Source organism: Taudactylus pleione, unplaced genomic scaffold (assembly GCF_031769625.1).
Source record: "Taudactylus pleione unplaced genomic scaffold, aTauple2 ptg000244l, whole genome shotgun sequence".
NCBI lineage: Eukaryota > Metazoa > Chordata > Amphibia > Anura > Myobatrachidae > Taudactylus > Taudactylus pleione.
Window position 1 is genome coordinate 1,184,684 of NW_028284646.1, and position 17,541 is coordinate 1,202,224.

Here is a 17,541-nt window from a genome sequence, read left to right on the forward strand (position 1 = left end):
AGGTCTGACCTGCCTTAACTGTGCATATGGGTCCGCTGTTACTCAATGTTGCCAATTGCTTCGCTATGTTGTCCAAGTATACGGATGTGAGTAAGGGGAAGTGGGCGTCCTTATGTCTGGCTGTGCATGCAATGTGAATGCAAACATTTAAATATCACCGCTGATATTAGCAACTGCAGTGCGTGCGTATAAGCAGAAATGTGTTCATTGCTGAATGGTGGGTAACAACTACACTGGGCTGCGACCTGAGTAAAGTCCATATCCTCTTGCGGAGATTCCTGGTAAAGTCTGGTGGGGGTCTTAGACTCTGTGCCATGGTATTTGGTTGTGTAAATTCCACCTGTTTGCATTTATTATCTGTGTGGGTGTGTATACTGTGTGTAAACTGTCTGTTTTAAACTCCAGGGTTATTGCAATATACTCTGTGTATCTCATTGCACGGTATGCGTTGTTCCCACATTGCCAACACATCTGTCCCTCTCATTGCACACTATGTGCTGTTTCTACAATGCCAGCACAAAAGTGTATCTCGTTACATGCTATGTGCTGTCCAAACAGTGCTAACCTATATATCCTATGCACCCCGTGCTGTACAAACAGTGCCAACACATCTGTGTACCTTGCTGCTGTGCGCTGCTAAACTAGTGCCAATACCTCCGTGTACTGCACCTTATTACATGCTGCATGTGTTCAAACAGTGCCAACACTTCCGTGTACCTTATTGTATGCTACGCTCTGTACAAACTGTGCCTACACATCCGTGTACCTTGCTGCATGCTGTGCGCTGCTAAACTAGTGCCAATACCTCAGTGTACTGCACCTTATTACATGCTGCATGTGTTCAAACAGTGCCAACACTTCCATGTACCTTATTATATGCTACGCCCTGTACAAACTGTGCCTACACATCCGTGTACCTTGCTGCATGCTGTGCGCTGCTAAACTAGTGCCAATACCTCAGTGTACTGCACCTTATTACATGCTGCATGTGTTCAAACAGTGCCAACACTTCCATGTACCTTATTGTATGCTACGCTCTGTACAAACTGTGCCTACACTTCCGTGTACCTTGCTGCATGCTGTGCACTGCTAAACTAGTGCCAATACCTCAGTGTACTGCACCTTATTACATGCTGCATGTGTTCAAACAGTGCCAACACTTCCGTGTACCTTATTGTATGCTACGCTCTGTACAAACAGTGCCAACACATCTGTGTACCTTGCTGCATGCTGTGCGCTGCTAAACTAGTGCCAATACCTCCGTGTACTGCACCTTATTACATGCTGCATGTGTTCAAACAGTGCCAACACTTCCATGTACCTTATTGTATGCTACGCCCTGTACAAACTGTGCCTACACATCCGTGTACCTTGCTGCATGCTGTGCACTGCTAAACTAGTGCCAATACCTCCGTGTACTGCACCTTATTACATGCTGCATGTGTTCAAACAGTGCCAACACTTCCATGTACCTTATTGTATGCTACGCTCTGTACAAACTGTGCCTACACATCCGTGTACCTTGCTGCATGCTGTGCACTGCTAAACTAGTGCCAATACCTCAGTGTACTGCACCTTATTACATGCTGCATGTGTTCAAACAGTGCCAACACTTCCATGTACCTTATTGTATGCTACGCCCTGTACAAACTGTGCCAACACATCTGTGTACCTTGCTGCATGCTGTGCGCTGCTAAACTAGTGCCAATACCTCAGTGTACTGCACCTTATTACATGCTGCATGTGTTCAAACAGTGCCAACACTTCCGTGTACCTTATTGTATGCTACGCTCTGTACAAACTGTGCCTACACATCCGTGTACCTTGCTGCATGCTGTGCACTGCTAAACTAGTGCCAATACCTCAGTGTACTGCACCTTATTACATGCTGCATGTGTTCAAACAGTGCCAACACTTCCATGTACCTTATTGTATGCTACGCCCTGTACAAACTGTGCCTACACATCCGTGTACCTTGTTGCATGCTACGGAAATCCCACACTGTGTGCTAAGCTGTTCCTTTGGCATTTGTGCCTACTGTGTTAAGCACCACAGGGTATTCTGTGGCTACAACCTCAGAGTATTCCAGCTATACCTCTTTCCATGTGTTGCACTATAGAAGCAAAATACCAAGGCTACACACCCTAAAACTGGTGATCACTAATGAAGAATATACTATACATTAAACAACATAGCAGTGTTTGTTTTTCCTTTACTCAGGCCACAACCAAAGGGAACAGCAGTTAGACATCTGACAAACTTAGCATTTCATGCAGACTGTGTGCAATACTCTCTTTACCATTTATTACAGTACTGAATGGCAGTGGGTGGTAAAACCAAATGTTAAGTTCATAATAGAAATAATGAATCAATTGTATGATGCTCTTGCACATCACTCTTATTTCAGTCAATATCCTCTTGGGCCCATTGGGGATAGAAGTAAGTAGTAGCAGCATCAATTATCTCAATTGATTAAAACTGTTAATTGTCATGAATATATCAAACAGAAATTCACATGCCATGCTACAATACATTATATAGGTCACTTCAATCTTTTGTTAATATACTGTCCTTTGGTGAGATCACCAATGAATGTATCCTGTAGTGTAGTGTCATATTTGCTTTTGTGAAATTCACTCGCTAGAAGTTCAATTATATGAATCATTGCATATATTTTATACACATAAAACAAGAAAAAGAATGTTCACATCAATATTTAATTTTGGGTTTGTACAATTGTTGAAGCTCATGTGTATGAGTTGCTGCGACAAGCAAATAATTACAGACTGGCAACATGTTGTCTGTACATCAGACACAAACAGGGAGAACTTTTCATCAATGCGATCATACTTTGACATATAAATAGATATATGTCAATGTATTATTCACACGGGATTATACAACCAAAACTGATATACTACAAAAGAGAGAAGTGTTTCTTATAGAGATGTGCACTGAACCCCGTGTTTTGTTTTGGATTCGGATTCATCTTCGTTTTTGATTTTCGTTTTGCAAAACCACCCTCAAGTGTTTTGGTTTTGGATCTAAAAAAAATGGATACACAGTTTTTAAAAACAGCTAAAATTATGTAATTTATGCAATCCAAAACCTGAAATTCAGATTTAAAATCCAAATTACAAACCACGAAAACATCAGAACCGCGACTCAGATTTATCTGGATTCACAACATTCGGGTGGTTACAGATTTCTGGGGAACCGAACCACACATCTCTAGTTTCTTAGAGTGGTGTACTAAATGGAATAAAATATAACTTTTATTATAGTCATTAAATAATTCTAATAACACCAGCAAAAATCTTATAACAAAAAACTACACAAATACAAAAAGATAGAAAATGAAGAGACGAGTGTTTAAGAAGTACATTTATTTTCTGTTTCCTTATGTGTAAAGTGTAAATCTTATAATTTGTATATCAGATACTTGAATGAATATGAGAATGAGTGGGTCACTATTATTAACGTACAGAGTATTCCCTATTGCAATGGAAATATATTGGCACAGATTACAGTATGTGATATGTAATAGACATTATTACAGTAAACACTATTATTTAGTATATGTTAAATATAGTGCGTTCTCGATCTTATAAATAGCTGTCAAAATAATTTGTCATAGGTTAGCATGCTGGGGTATTATTAGAAACTCAAGTGTTTCATGATATTCCTTATTTTTTTCTTTTATATACAGTAGGTTTAGTTAAATGAATACAGGATAATAAGCAGTTAATGTTAGCCACTGTGCTCACTGTATTATATATTAAGTAACTGGCAATGATCTTGTTATTCTATTTATAGTAGAGAAGTGCGCGGACCCCCATGTTTTGGTTTGGTTTTGGTTCTAATTCATCGTCATGTTTTGGTTTTGGTTTTGCCAAAACCAGACTCAAGTGTTTTGGATCTGGATATTTTTTAGAGAGAATTATAAAAACCACTAAATTCATGTAAGTTGGGCCTATTTTTGTTCCTACAGTACTATTAACCTCACTTACATTATTTTCCAGTCATTTCCAGTCAATTTTGACTACCTCACAGCTTACAATACTGTTTTCACCCATATAGTGAGCTGACTGGCTAAACTAAGTGAAAAAGCAGCGGCACAAACACATGGCAGTTTAAAAAAGGATATAGCACATCTAGGAAACAGTTGCACTGCAGTGGCAAATAGGATGACAGTTTAAAATAAAGTACAGTATGCAATGCAATAGAATGTTTTCATTAATCAAGAACTAGATCAGAGGCCCAAGGCCAGCACAAGTAAATAGAGGTGGAGTATTAGTGGAATCACGGTAAAACATTTTTTTTGTGCCCATTGGGGATAGGAGTAAGTAGTAGATTCAGATTGATTGATTAGTGTTATTATTACTGTAAAAAAACCCTGAGAAATGGAAAACACTTAAGAAATAAGCAACTAAAATGGATGGCATTGCAAGATATAAAACAACACTGTGAGGTACAGTAATATGCACTGTCAAAAACACATCTTGGAAAGCCCATAATGCAAAGTGGTGCACAATGGAATTGTGCCGGCCCACCCTTATGTTGTATATTAAAAAGGACATGCACAGTTTAAAAAATCAAGCCGTTCAGCAACAAGGACTGCCACTGTTGTGGCTGTAGTGCTTGGTTTGTTTTGGCTTCCACAAAACAAGCTATCTTAAGGTGGCTAACAGCATTTTTAATAATTTATACACTGTGAAGATGTCATTATCATCCTCATTCTCCTCACCCTCATCAGTGTTAACATCATCTTCACACAATGTTAGCTTATCCCCACTGGAATCCACCATTACAGAAGTGTCTGTACTTTGTTGCATTTGGCAGCAAATATCTTCCTCACTGAGGGCCTGATTCATCATGGATCACAATTGCAACTGCGTACGCAGATCAGTCTATGGTGCACATTGCACATGAGTACGCACTGCAGTGCACATGTGTGAGTTAGCATTGTCATTGCCCTGCATTCGCCTAGGCAGTTACAAAGCCATCTTAGAGTGAGTGACATCAAGTCAGTGTTTGAGGGTGGTGGCAGGGGAGTGGTCGGAGAAATACAGATGTGCCTGTCCTTCTGAACACTGTTACCTGGGCATGCATAAATTAGCCATCATGATTGCATACGCAGCTTGTGAACTCACTGTGTGATGAGGTAACAATCTGAGTAAGGTCATACCTGTTGTAATTGTACGTAAGGAGGCAATGTTACTCAATGGTACTGATGTATACGCAGGATTGCAAGGTATTATGGATGTGGGAAAGCAGTAGTGGGTGCCTCTTTGCTGGCTTTGGGCATCTGTATACTAGCTTTGTGATTGTAGTCATTAGCATTTTTTGGCAGCCGACCTGCATGCATAATCGCAGCTGTGATCGCAATAGCAATACGTATTGAATCAGGCCCTGAATTTGTAGTTAATTATTCTGAAAACCAGTATTTCAACATTTTGAGAAAGTAGTCTCCTACACTGATCACTAACAAGGTACTTGGTTGTGCTAAACACTCTTTCTAAACTAGTTTGTACAAGGAGCTCCAAATTGCCTTTTTTCCCTCCCAATAATCAAAAGGACTGTGGGACATGCTAATTTGTACATTGTCATTAAAATAATCCTCCACCAGTTTATTGATGTTTGGTGTATCAGGATGAATCACAGTAGAGGTGTCAATAATTTTGAGCAATACTATTAAGCCTGACCAGAAGTAAAAATTGTGTTTCACTATGATGTGTTGAGTTGACTCATCATCCTCACCCACAGTGGGTCTCATGGAAACGTCCAGTGTTTTTCCTGGAAGCAGCAATTGTAGGAGAAACTGGACCAGGAGACGTCATCGTGTCATGTGCCATCTGAGCTAACAACTTGCTGTCAAAGAGCTATTTAATAGAAAGATATTACATGTGACATAAACCTAGGATCAAGCATGTCTGCCTAAATGTAGTGATCCAGTTGCAAGATCTTGACCACCCTGGTCCTGGCAAAGCAAATAAAGAAGTCTACACTACAAGTCCAACATACTTAGGGGAATAACTTAGTTTTGTCTTCTCCTTCAGTCTCTCTCTAGTTGCAGTTTGCTCAAGCACGCTGTTAGCAATCACAAGTTTTAATAGTATTGGTGTAACAATATTTCTGTAATATTTTTGGTGTATGCAGAAATCTGGCTTGCTCACCTGTACTCAGATGTATCAGCCCACGAAAATCCAATATCTCAACACTCGATGATGTTATAATGTAATCATGTTTTGATAGTGCCACAATGTGGACTCCTATTTAAAATAATTAGCAGCTGGATCCCACATTACGGAAACTTTTTAAACTTGTGATTGCTAACAGAGTGCTTGAGCAAACTGTGATTTGTGTTAATTTTATTTTCAAGCGTGCATACACACCAGGATGATATCGACATGATTTGGCCAAATCAGAATGACAAATCGGGCATATCATGCAGTGTGTATGCCCGATTTGTGCACTCCCGTGGTCGCATGCGATATCGTTTGATTGGCCATGCTGCATAGTCAATCACATGATATCGCATGTGAGGCTGTACATATTAATGAAGGATGGAACATCGCAATCATGCGATGTCCAGGGTGAAGGCAAATCGCACTGAACATCGGCACGATTGCCAGTCATTTAGGTGTGTACACAGCATAAGAATACAAGCTACATAGCTATAAATTAAGTGAACATTTTTGACTAGTATTCAACAGTGGTTTAGATACTTAGGGGTAAATTTACTAAAGTGAGAGTGTTTAGAAGTGAGTACCTCATTCAGAGCCACTCGCAAAATGTGAGCGCTCGCTCTGAATGAGGGCGGCCGCTTCTCTGTAAAGAGCCAGCCTCCTGGCCACTCGCTAAGCTGTGGGTGACCACTCACAGCTTTAGCGAGCGGCCAGGTTGTTGGTCGCGATGGTCAAGACCATCGACACCATCGGGGCTTGCGACAAGACCCTTGTGGTAGGGTCTCGTCTGCCGCAAGCCCCAGTGAGCTTTCGGCTCTAATAGAGCCGGAAGCTCACCACTGACATCACGAGTGATGTCAGTGGGGCCACCCCCAAATGGCCAGCCACCCCACAACCTGCCTTCCAAACTGGACGAGCTGTCGATCAACATCGACAGCCGCCCCTTTTGGATGCAAGCGCTGGAGCAAGTGATTTCTAGCTCGCTCCGGGGCTCACGCACGTGCAGTGTTGCCGCTGCGCATGCGCAGGGCCTCTACATCGATCCGCTTGCGAGCGCTCAGTGCTTGCGAGCGGGTCTGAATGAGGCCCTGAGTTTTAAAAGTGATGTTGCCCATAGCAACCAATCAGATCCTAGCTATTATCTTCTAGATAAATGTTGAGTAGAATCTCATTGGTTGCTATGGGCAACATCACTTTTAAAACTCTCTTCTAAAAACTCTCACTTTAGTAAATTTATCCCTTAGTATCAAGAGCATCCTAAGAGATTTGTAGAGATTTGTAATAGTAATATTTTATATTATTAAAAATTGTTTATATACATTTTTATGTATTGTTGAATTTTATGTGGCATTAAATGTTTTATATACTTTGGCACAGGACCTGATTCAGACCCGGTCGCTAAGGCGCGATCACTCGCAGTTGCTTAGAGCGAGAAAATGCAAAACGAGCGATCGCTCGCAACGCACAGCGCAAGCGGGTAACCACCCATGACAATGAAAACACACCTACCGTAATAGAACGAGCGACGACTACACTCGCAGTAGTCTGACGGACGCAGCCGTCACCCTACGCGCCTATCATGATTACTTGGCAGAGTCATGTGTTCTCATCAGAGCTATCGATGTGCCCTTTAATTGCTTATGATGCGATTGCAATCAGTGTAAAACCGCACTTTTTTTTTTTCCTAATATCTGAGGCTGGAGCTTGCCAAATGTAACTTCAGGCAACTTTGTATGTCTAATTATATAATCACTCTCTCTAGAGAGAAATATTTAGATATAAATACTATATATATATATATATATATATATATATATATATATATATATATATATATATATATACACACACAGTCAGGTGCATAAATATTGGGACATTGACAGAATTCTCATATTTTGGCCTCTGTTCACCACCACAATGGCTTTGAAATGAAACAAACAAGATGTGCTTTGACTGCAGACTTTCAGATTTAATTTGAGGGTAATTACATCCAAATCAGGTGAATGGTGTAGGAATTACAACCGATGCTGGGCTTCATCCCTGGTGATGCTCTGCCAGGCCTCTACTGCAAATGTCTTCAGTTCCTGCTTGTTCTTCGGGCATTTTCCCTTCAGTTTTGTCTTCATCAAGTGAAATGCATGCTCAATCGGATTCAGGTCAGGGGATTGACTAGGCCATTGCATAACATTCCACTTTTTAGCCTTAAAAAACTCTTTGGTTGCTTTTGCGGTATGCTTTGGGCCATTGTCCATCTGCAGTTGGTGGTGAATAGAGGCCAAAATATGAGAATTCTGTCAATGTCCCAATATTTATGCACCTGACTGTGTATATATATATATATATATATATATATATATATATTATACGCACACACATATATATAAATATATAGCGCAATATATATATCTATATGTAAACATTTTTTTAGATCTATATCTCAATATATCTAAATATATATATAGATACTGTGACACAGTCGGGATAGGGGTCCCTCTCCTGGGTAGATGGGCTCCCTCCTTCACACACAACAGCCAGAGAAACAGGACACAATTCTGGGGTTTCTCGTATAAGCTGGTCGAACCAGTCTTTATTGTACAGGGCACATAAATAAAACAAAACACAAACATAATCCTAGCCCATATGGGCTCTAACTAGACAGTAGATTCCCTCACTATCAGGAGACTAAATATGTTCACGTCCATAGTACTTACAGGTTGTATCAAATAGTGTCTCAGAGCAAGCTAGCCTGCGGGCCTGCTCTCCCGGGTGTGAGACACTCAGCCACAACTAAACCTAGCTTATCACACCATTTCCAGGTGCAAGCCCTAATGAGCCTGCTACCAGGCTACTCCTCACATCCACACCCCCAGGACCCATTCCGGCTTTTCACCAAAGCCGACAATTCTAGTCTATTTTCCAAACAGACTTCTCCTGGGGGTTTTAAAACACATATGACAGGAATCTAGGACACACATACCAGACTACGCCAGTGCTCCTATCACAATACATATATTTTTTATTATATATAAATACATATACACATATATACATTTAAAAAACATATATACAGATAGATAGAATGAGATAGATAGAGTTTATTATTATTATTATTTAACTAATAGGATATTTCAACATATAATAAAAACTCCATACATGTTTTTGGTAAAAAAAAAATATTATTTTTTTTAAAAAACATTTGGGGTTGTTTTAAAGTGCATTTTTAATGCGGGTAATGGCCTCCAGGATTAGTCCCACAGCTGTGGCAATTATTGCCACCTCCATCCTCTGGACATCCAGAACTGGCTGGATGGGTGGGAGGAGGGGGCATCAGGGATGGGTGGGGACTCAGCTTGTCGTGCCCTTTGTCTTCTTTGACGTAATCCTAAGAGTTGTTTAAAAAAAAAACATTTACAAATTTGCCATGACTAAGTACACATTTATGAATGTTGTAGAAATCTAAATGTCCAACACTGTTTTTAACAAAATCCTGACACATTTTTTTTAAAACATGATATCCAGATCGCCCTAGTTTAGCAGAGCAAAGGCATGAGCAATGTTTGTTTTTTAAAGCAAAAAATAAAAAAACAGAGGATTACATACATACAGACACCTGTGTCACCCTTGTTACAATAATGCAGAGACACTGCGTAAACTGTAGCCTGACACTCAAATTGTCACCCATCTTCTACATTTAAACAGATATGGCAGAAACCATGTTGATTAACAAATACACACACACACACACACACACACAAACTCACACACACCAACACACACCTAATGACTAAAACAGTTTTGCTAATTTTTAAAACACAGAATTGAAATTAGGACTTTAAACATGTTTGCAGCCATTTAAAAAAATGGCTGCAGACCTTAATATGAAACAAACAAACAGCCCATTAAAATCATTACATTTCACAAAAACACACACACACTGGAGGATCTCATGATGACAATTACAAATATTACAGTGTGCAAACTTTATATCAACTAGGGGTGAGCGGGTTCGGATTTCTGAAATCCGAACCCCCCCGAGCCCCCCCGATCCGAGTCCGATCCGAGTCAGGCTCGACTTTTCCCGCCTGACTCGGATCTGAAATCGAGGCAAAACGTCATCTTCCCGCCTTCCGAGTCTCGCGGGTTTTGGATCCTATATAAGGTACACACGTCGGCGCCATTTTCTCACTCGGCTGTGGACAGTGAAGAGGGAGGGTGGGAGTTAGGGCTGTGTAGTGTAGTGTAGTGTAGTGCTGCTGTTGTCCACTACTTCAAAGTCCATAGGGGCTGGCTGTGTTGTGCTGTGCTGCTGTTGTTAATAGGGGCTGTGTCCACTACTTCAAAGTCCATAGGGGCTGGCTGGACTGTGTTGTGCAGTCAGTTCTCCATAGGGGCTGTGTCCACTCCAAAGTCCTGTGCAGTGTCCCAGTCCTAAAGGAGTGCTGCAGTGTTGTCCAGGGGGTGCTCTGTCCATCAGGGGTGCTCCCCCCAAGTGCTAAAAAAATAATATATTTTCTGTGTTTGTGAATTGTGTGCGCAGTAGCCGCACGTGCATCAACAAAGTAGTGCCAAGCGTGCGCCTGTGTCATAAGTAAAGGGCCGGCTGGCTTGACCGTTAAGGGTGCTGTAACCCCCGAAAGTACACTCCAGTCCAAACCAAAAAAAAAATTATTTTCTGTGTTTGTGAATTGTGTGCGCAGTAGCCGCACGTGCATCAACAAAGTAGTGCCAAGCGTGCGCCTGTGTCATAAGTAAAGGGCCGGCTGGCTTGACCGTTAAGGGTGCTGTAACCCCCGAAAGTACACTCCAGTCCAAACCAAAAAAAAAATTATTTTCTGTGTTTGTGAATTGTGTGCGCAGTAGCCGCACGTGCATCAACAAAGTAGTGCCAAGCGTGCGCCTGTGTCATAAGTAAAGGGCCGGCTGGCTTGACCGTTAAGGGTGCTGTAACCCCCGAAAGTACACTCCAGTCCAAACCAAAAAAAATATTATTTTCTGTGTTTGTGAATTGTGTGCGCAGTAGTCGCACGTGCATCAACAAAGTAGTGCCAAGCGTGCGCCTGTGTCATAAGTAAAGGGCCGGCTGGCTTGACCGTTAAGGGTGCTGTAACCCCCGAAAGTACACTCCAGTCCAAACCAAAAAAAAAATTATTTTCTGTGTTTGTGAATTGTGTGCGCAGTAGCCGCACGTGCATCAACAAAGTAGTGCCAAGCGTGCGCCTGTGTCATAAGTAAAGGGCCGGCTGGCTTGACCGTTAAGGGTGCTGTAACCCCCGAAAGTACACTCCAGTCCAAACCAAAAAAAATATTATTTTCTGTGTTTGTGAATTGTGTGCGCAGTAGTCGCACGTGCATCAACAAAGTAGTGCCAAGCGTGCGCCTGTGTCATAAGTAAAGGGCCGGCTGGCTTGACCGTTAAAGGGTGCTGTAACCCCCAAGTACACTCCAGTCCAAACCAAAAAAAAAATTATTTTCTGTGTTTGTGAATTGTGTGCGCAGTAGCCGCACGTGCATCAACAAAGTAGTGCCAAGCGTGCGCCTGTGTCATAAGTAAAGGGCCGGCTGGCTTGACCGTTAAGGGTGCTGTAACCCCCGAAAGTACACTCCAGTCCAAACCAAAAAAAAAATTATTTTCTGTGTTTGTGAATTGTGTGCGCAGTAGCCGCACGTGCATCAACAAAGTAGTGCCAAGCGTGCGCCTGTGTCATAAGTAAAGGGCCGGCTGGCTTGACCGTTAAGGGTGCTGTAACCCCCGAAAGTACACTCCAGTCCAAACCAAAAAAAAAATTATTTTCTGTGTTTGTGAATTGTGTGCGCAGTAGCCGCACGTGCATCAACAAAGTAGTGCCAAGCGTGCGCCTGTGTCATAAGTAAAGGGCCGGCTGGCTTGACCGTTAAGGGTGCTGTAACCCCCGAAAGTACACTCCAGTCCAAACCAAAAAAAAAATTATTTTCTGTGTTTGTGAATTGTGTGCGCAGTAGCCGCACGTGCATCAACAAAGTAGTGCCAAGCGTGCGCCTGTGTCATAAGTAAAGGGCCGGCTGGCTTGACCGTTAAGGGTGCTGTAACCCCCGAAAGTACACTCCAGTCCAAACCAAAAAAAATATTATTTTCTGTGTTTGTGAATTGTGTGCGCAGTAGTCGCACGTGCATCAACAAAGTAGTGCCAAGCGTGCGCCTGTGTCATAAGTAAAGGGCCGGCTGGCTTGACCGTTAAGGGTGCTGTAACCCCCGAAAGTACACTCCAGTCCAAACCAAAAAAAAAATTATTTTCTGTGTTTGTGAATTGTGTGCGCAGTAGCCGCACGTGCATCAACAAAGTAGTGCCAAGCGTGCGCCTGTGTCATAAGTAAAGGGCCGGCTGGCTTGACCGTTAAGGGTGCTGTAACCCCCGAAAGTACACTCCAGTCCAAACCAAAAAAAATATTATTTTCTGTGTTTGTGAATTGTGTGCGCAGTAGTCGCACGTGCATCAACAAAGTAGTGCCAAGCGTGCGCCTGTGTCATAAGTAAAGGGCCGGCTGGCTTGACCGTTAAAGGGTGCTGTAACCCCCAAGTACACTCCAGTCCAAACCAAAAAAAAAATTATTTTCTGTGTTTGTGAATTGTGTGCGCAGTAGCCGCACGTGCATCAACAAAGTAGTGCCAAGCGTGCGCCTGTGTCATAAGTAAAGGGCCGGCTGGCTTGACCGTTAAGGGTGCTGTAACCCCCGAAAGTACACTCCAGTCCAAACCAAAAAAAAAATTATTTTCTGTGTTTGTGAATTGTGTGCGCAGTAGCCGCACGTGCATCAACAAAGTAGTGCCAAGCGTGCGCCTGTGTCATAAGTAAAGGGCCGGCTGGCTTGACCGTTAAAGGGTGCTGTAACCCCCGAAAGTACACTCCAGTCCTAACCAAAAAAAAATTATTTTCTGTGTTTGTGAATTGTGTGCGCAGTAGCCGCACGTGCATCAACAAAGTAGTGCCAAGCGTGCGCCTGTGTCATAAGTAAAGGGCCGGCTGGCTTGACCGTTAAGGGTGCTGTAACCCCCGAAAGTACACTCCAGTCCAAACCAAAAAAAAAATTATTTTCTGTGTTTGTGAATTGTGTGCGCAGTAGCCGCACGTGCATCAACAAAGTAGTGCCAAGCGTGCGCCTGTGTCATAAGTAAAGGGCCGGCTGGCTTGACCGTTAAGGGTGCTGTAACCCCCGAAAGTACACTCCAGTCCAAACCAAAAAAAATATTATTTTCTGTGTTTGTGAATTGTGTGCGCAGTAGTCGCACGTGCATCAACAAAGTAGTGCCAAGCGTGCGCCTGTGTCATAAGTAAAGGGCCGGCTGGCTTGACCGTTAAGGGTGCTGTAACCCCCGAAAGTACACTCCAGTCCAAACCAAAAAAAAAATTATTTTCTGTGTTTGTGAATTGTGTGCGCAGTAGCCGCACGTGCATCAACAAAGTAGTGCCAAGCGTGCGCCTGTGTCATAAGTAAAGGGCCGGCTGGCTTGACCGTTAAAGGGTGCTGTAACCCCCGAAAGTACACTCCAGTCCAAACCAAAAAAAAATTATTTTCTGTGTTTGTGAATTGTGTGCGCAGTAGCCGCACGTGCATCAACAAAGTAGTGCCAAGCGTGCGCCTGTGTCATAAGTAAAGGGCCGGCTGGCTTGACCGTTAAAGGGTGCTGTAACCCACAAAGTACACTCCAGTCCAAACCAAAAAAAAAATTATTTTCTGTGTTTAGCCGCACGTATATATCAAATCGATATAACATAAATGGAGGACCAAACTTTCTCCGATAAAAATAAAATAGAGAAAGATCAAGAACCACTTCCTCCTAGTGCTGAAGCTGCTGCCACTAGTCATGACATAGACGATAACATGCCATCAACGTCGTCTGCCAAGGCCGATGCCCAATGTCATAGTAGAGGGCACATACAATCCCAAATGGCAAAGTTCAGGAAAATGACCTTGAAAAAGACATTTAAATCAGCTGAAGAGAAACGTAAACTTGCCAATATGCCATTTACGACACGGAGTGGCAAGGAACGGCTAAGGTCGATCCCTAGTATGTTCATGACTAGTGGTTCAGCTTCACATGACGATGGAAGCACTCCTCCCACTAAAAAAATCAAAAGAGTTAAGCTGGCAAAAGCACAGCGAAGAACTGTGCTTTCTAAGAAGATATCACAAATCCCCAAGGAGAGTCCAAGTGTGGTGGTGGTTGCGATGCCTGACCTTCCCAGCACTGGACGGGAAGAGGTGGCTCTTTCCACCATTTGCACGCCCCCTGCAAGTGCTGAAAGGAGCACCCACAGTCCACTTGCTGATATGCAAATTGAAGATGTCACTGTTGAAGTACAACAGGATGAGGATACTGGTGTAGCTGGCGCTGAGGAGGAAGTTGGCGAGGAGGATTCTGATGGTGATGTGGTTTGTTTAAATCAGGCTCCGGGGGAGACAGTTGTTGTCCGTGGGATGAAAAAGCCCATCACGGTCATGCCTGGGCAGAAGACCAAACATTCCACCTCTTTGGTCTGGCAATATTTCTATCCAAATCCGGACAACAACTGTCTTGCCATATGTACCATATGTAAAGGTGAAATAAGTAGGGGTAGGGACGTCAACCACCTAGGAACATCCTCCCTTATACGGCACCTGCAGCGCGTTCATAAAAAGTTACTGTCAAGTTCAGAAACTTTGGCTCAGACCGTAAGCAGTCCAGGGACACCTAAATCCCGTTGTCCTGTTGTATCCAAGCGCCTGCAAACCACACCGTCAACTCCCTCCTCGTCAATTTCCTCCTTAGTCAGGATCGGAAGTAGTCCTGCAGGCCATATCACTGGCATGACTGACTCTCCTATCCGGGATTCCTCCGGAGGATCCTGCATTGCTACGCCTACTGCTGCCGCTGCTGCTGTTGCTGCTGCTGCTGGGAGTCGTTCATCATCCCAGAGAGGAAGTAGGAACACCACTACTTTTACTAAACAATTGACCCTCCAACAGTCCTTAGCGAGGAGGATGAAGTACGACAGCAGTCATCCTGAAGCAAAACGTATAACTGAGGCCTTGACTGCTATGTTGGTGTTAGACGTGCGTCCGGTATCCGCCATTAGTGCAGTGGGATTTAGACAATTGATGGAGGTAGTGTGTCCCCGGTTCCAAATCCCGTCTAGATTCCACTTCACTAGGCAGGCGATACCGAGACTGTACAGAAACGTCAGAAAAAGTGTCCTCAGTGTCCTGAAAAATGCCGTTGTACACAATGTCCACTTAACCACGGACATGTGGACAAGTGGAACAGGGCAGACTAAGGACTATATGACTGTGACAGCCCACTGGGTAGATGTATCACCTTACGCAGCAACAGCAGCAGCGTCACCAGTAGCAGCATCTCAGAAACGCCAGCTCGTTACAAGGCAGGCTACGCTGTGTATCACCGGTTTCAGTAAGAGGCACACCGCCGACAACCTCTTAGAGAAACTGAGGGAAATCATCGCCCAGTGGCTTACCCCACTTAGACTCTCCTGGGGATTTGTGATATCTGACAACGCCACCAATATTGTGCGGGCATTACATCTGGGCAAATTCCAGCACGTCCCATGTTTTGCTCACACAATAAACTTGGTGGTGCAGAATTTTCTGAAAAGCGACAGGGGCGTGCAGGAGACGCTTTGGGTGGCCCGAAAAATTTCTGGCCACTTTCGCCATTCAGCGACTGCGTGCCGAAGACTGGAGCGCCAGCAAACACTCTTGAACCTGCCCCGCCATCACCTGAAGCAAGAGGTTGTGACGCGGTGGAACTCAACCCTCTATATGCTTCAGAGGATGGAGGAGCAGCAAAAGGCCATACAAGCCTATACATCCACCTATGACATAGGCAAAGGAGGGGGTATGCACCTGACTCAAGCGCAGTGGAGAATGATTTCCGTGTTGTGCAAGGTTCTTCAGCCCTTCGAACTTGCCACACGTGAAGTCAGTTCAGACACTGCCAGCTTGAGTCAGGTCATTCCCCTCATCAGGCTTTTGCAGAAGCAGCTGGAGAAAGTGAAGGAGGAGCTAAGACGGAGCGATTCCGCTCGGCATGTGGGACTTGTGGATGAAGCCCTTCATTCGCTTTGCCAGGATTCCAGGGTGGTCAATCTGTTGAAATCAGACCACTACATTTTGGCCACCGTGCTCGATCCTAGGTTTAAAGCCTATGTGGTGTCTCTCTTTCCGGCCGACACAAGCCTGCAGAGGTGCAAAGACCTGCTGGTGAACACACTGTCAGCTGAAGCGGAACGTGACACGTCAACGGCTCCTTCTTCATTTTCTCCCGCAACTGGGGCTGCCAGGAAAAAACTTAGGTATCCTAAGCAACCCGCTGGCGGTGATGCAGGGCAGGCAGGACCAAGTTTGGACATCTGGTCCGGACTGAAGGACCTGGCAACAATTTCTGACATGTCTACTGTCACTGCATATGATACTGTCACCATTGACAGAATGGTGGAGGATTACATCGGTGACAGCATCCAAGTAGGCATGTCAGACAGTCCATACCTGTACTGGCAGGAAAAAGAGGCAATTTGGAGGCCCCTGTACAAACTGGCTCTATTTTACCTGAGTTGCCCCCCCTCCAGTGTGTACTCCGAAAGAGTGTTTAGTGCAGCCGGGAACCTTGTCAGCGAAAGGCGTAGGAGGTTGCTTCCACAGAATGTGGAGAAGATGATGTTCATCAAAATGAATTATCAGCTCTTCCAGGGAGACCAGCCTCCAGAAGGTACAGAGGGACCTGTGGTGGTGGATTCAAGTGGGGACGAGTTAATACTTTGTGAGGATGAGGATGTACACACTGAAGAGGGTGAGGAATCGGTGGATGAGGAGGATGAGGATGACATCTTGCCTCCGTAGAGCCAGTTTGTGCAGGGACACATTAATTGCCAGCTTGTTTTGTGGGGGCCCAAACGAACCAATCATTTCAGCCACAGTTGTGTGGCAGACCCTGGCGCTGAAATGATTGATTTGTTAAAGTGTGCATGTCCTGTTTATACAACATAAGGGTGGGTGGGAGGGCCCAAGGACAATTCCATCTTGCACCTCTTTTTTTCTTTGCATTATGTACAGTTTGGGGCCTAGTTTTTCTAACTGCCATCCTGCCTGCCACTGCAGTGTCACTCCTAGATGGGTCACGTGTTTGTGCCGCCCACTCGTGTCGCTTAGCATAGTCATCCAGCTACCTCGGTGCAACCTTTTGGACATAAAAACACTATTGTGAGGTGTGAGGTGTTCAGAATAGACTGGAAATGAGTGGAAATTAAGGTTATTGAGGTTAATAATAGCATAGGAGCAGAAAAACCTACAAATTCTGTGATTTTAGCTGTTTTTATGCTTTTTT

At 43.7% G+C, this 17,541-nt stretch overlaps 1 protein-coding gene across 5 annotated transcripts in view; it reads right to left on the reverse strand.

Moving 5' to 3' along the window:
- Positions 1 to 17,541, reverse strand: part of MLIP (muscular LMNA interacting protein) — a 258,418-nt gene that overhangs the window by 105,559 nt on the left and 135,318 nt on the right. The window lies entirely within an intron of this gene.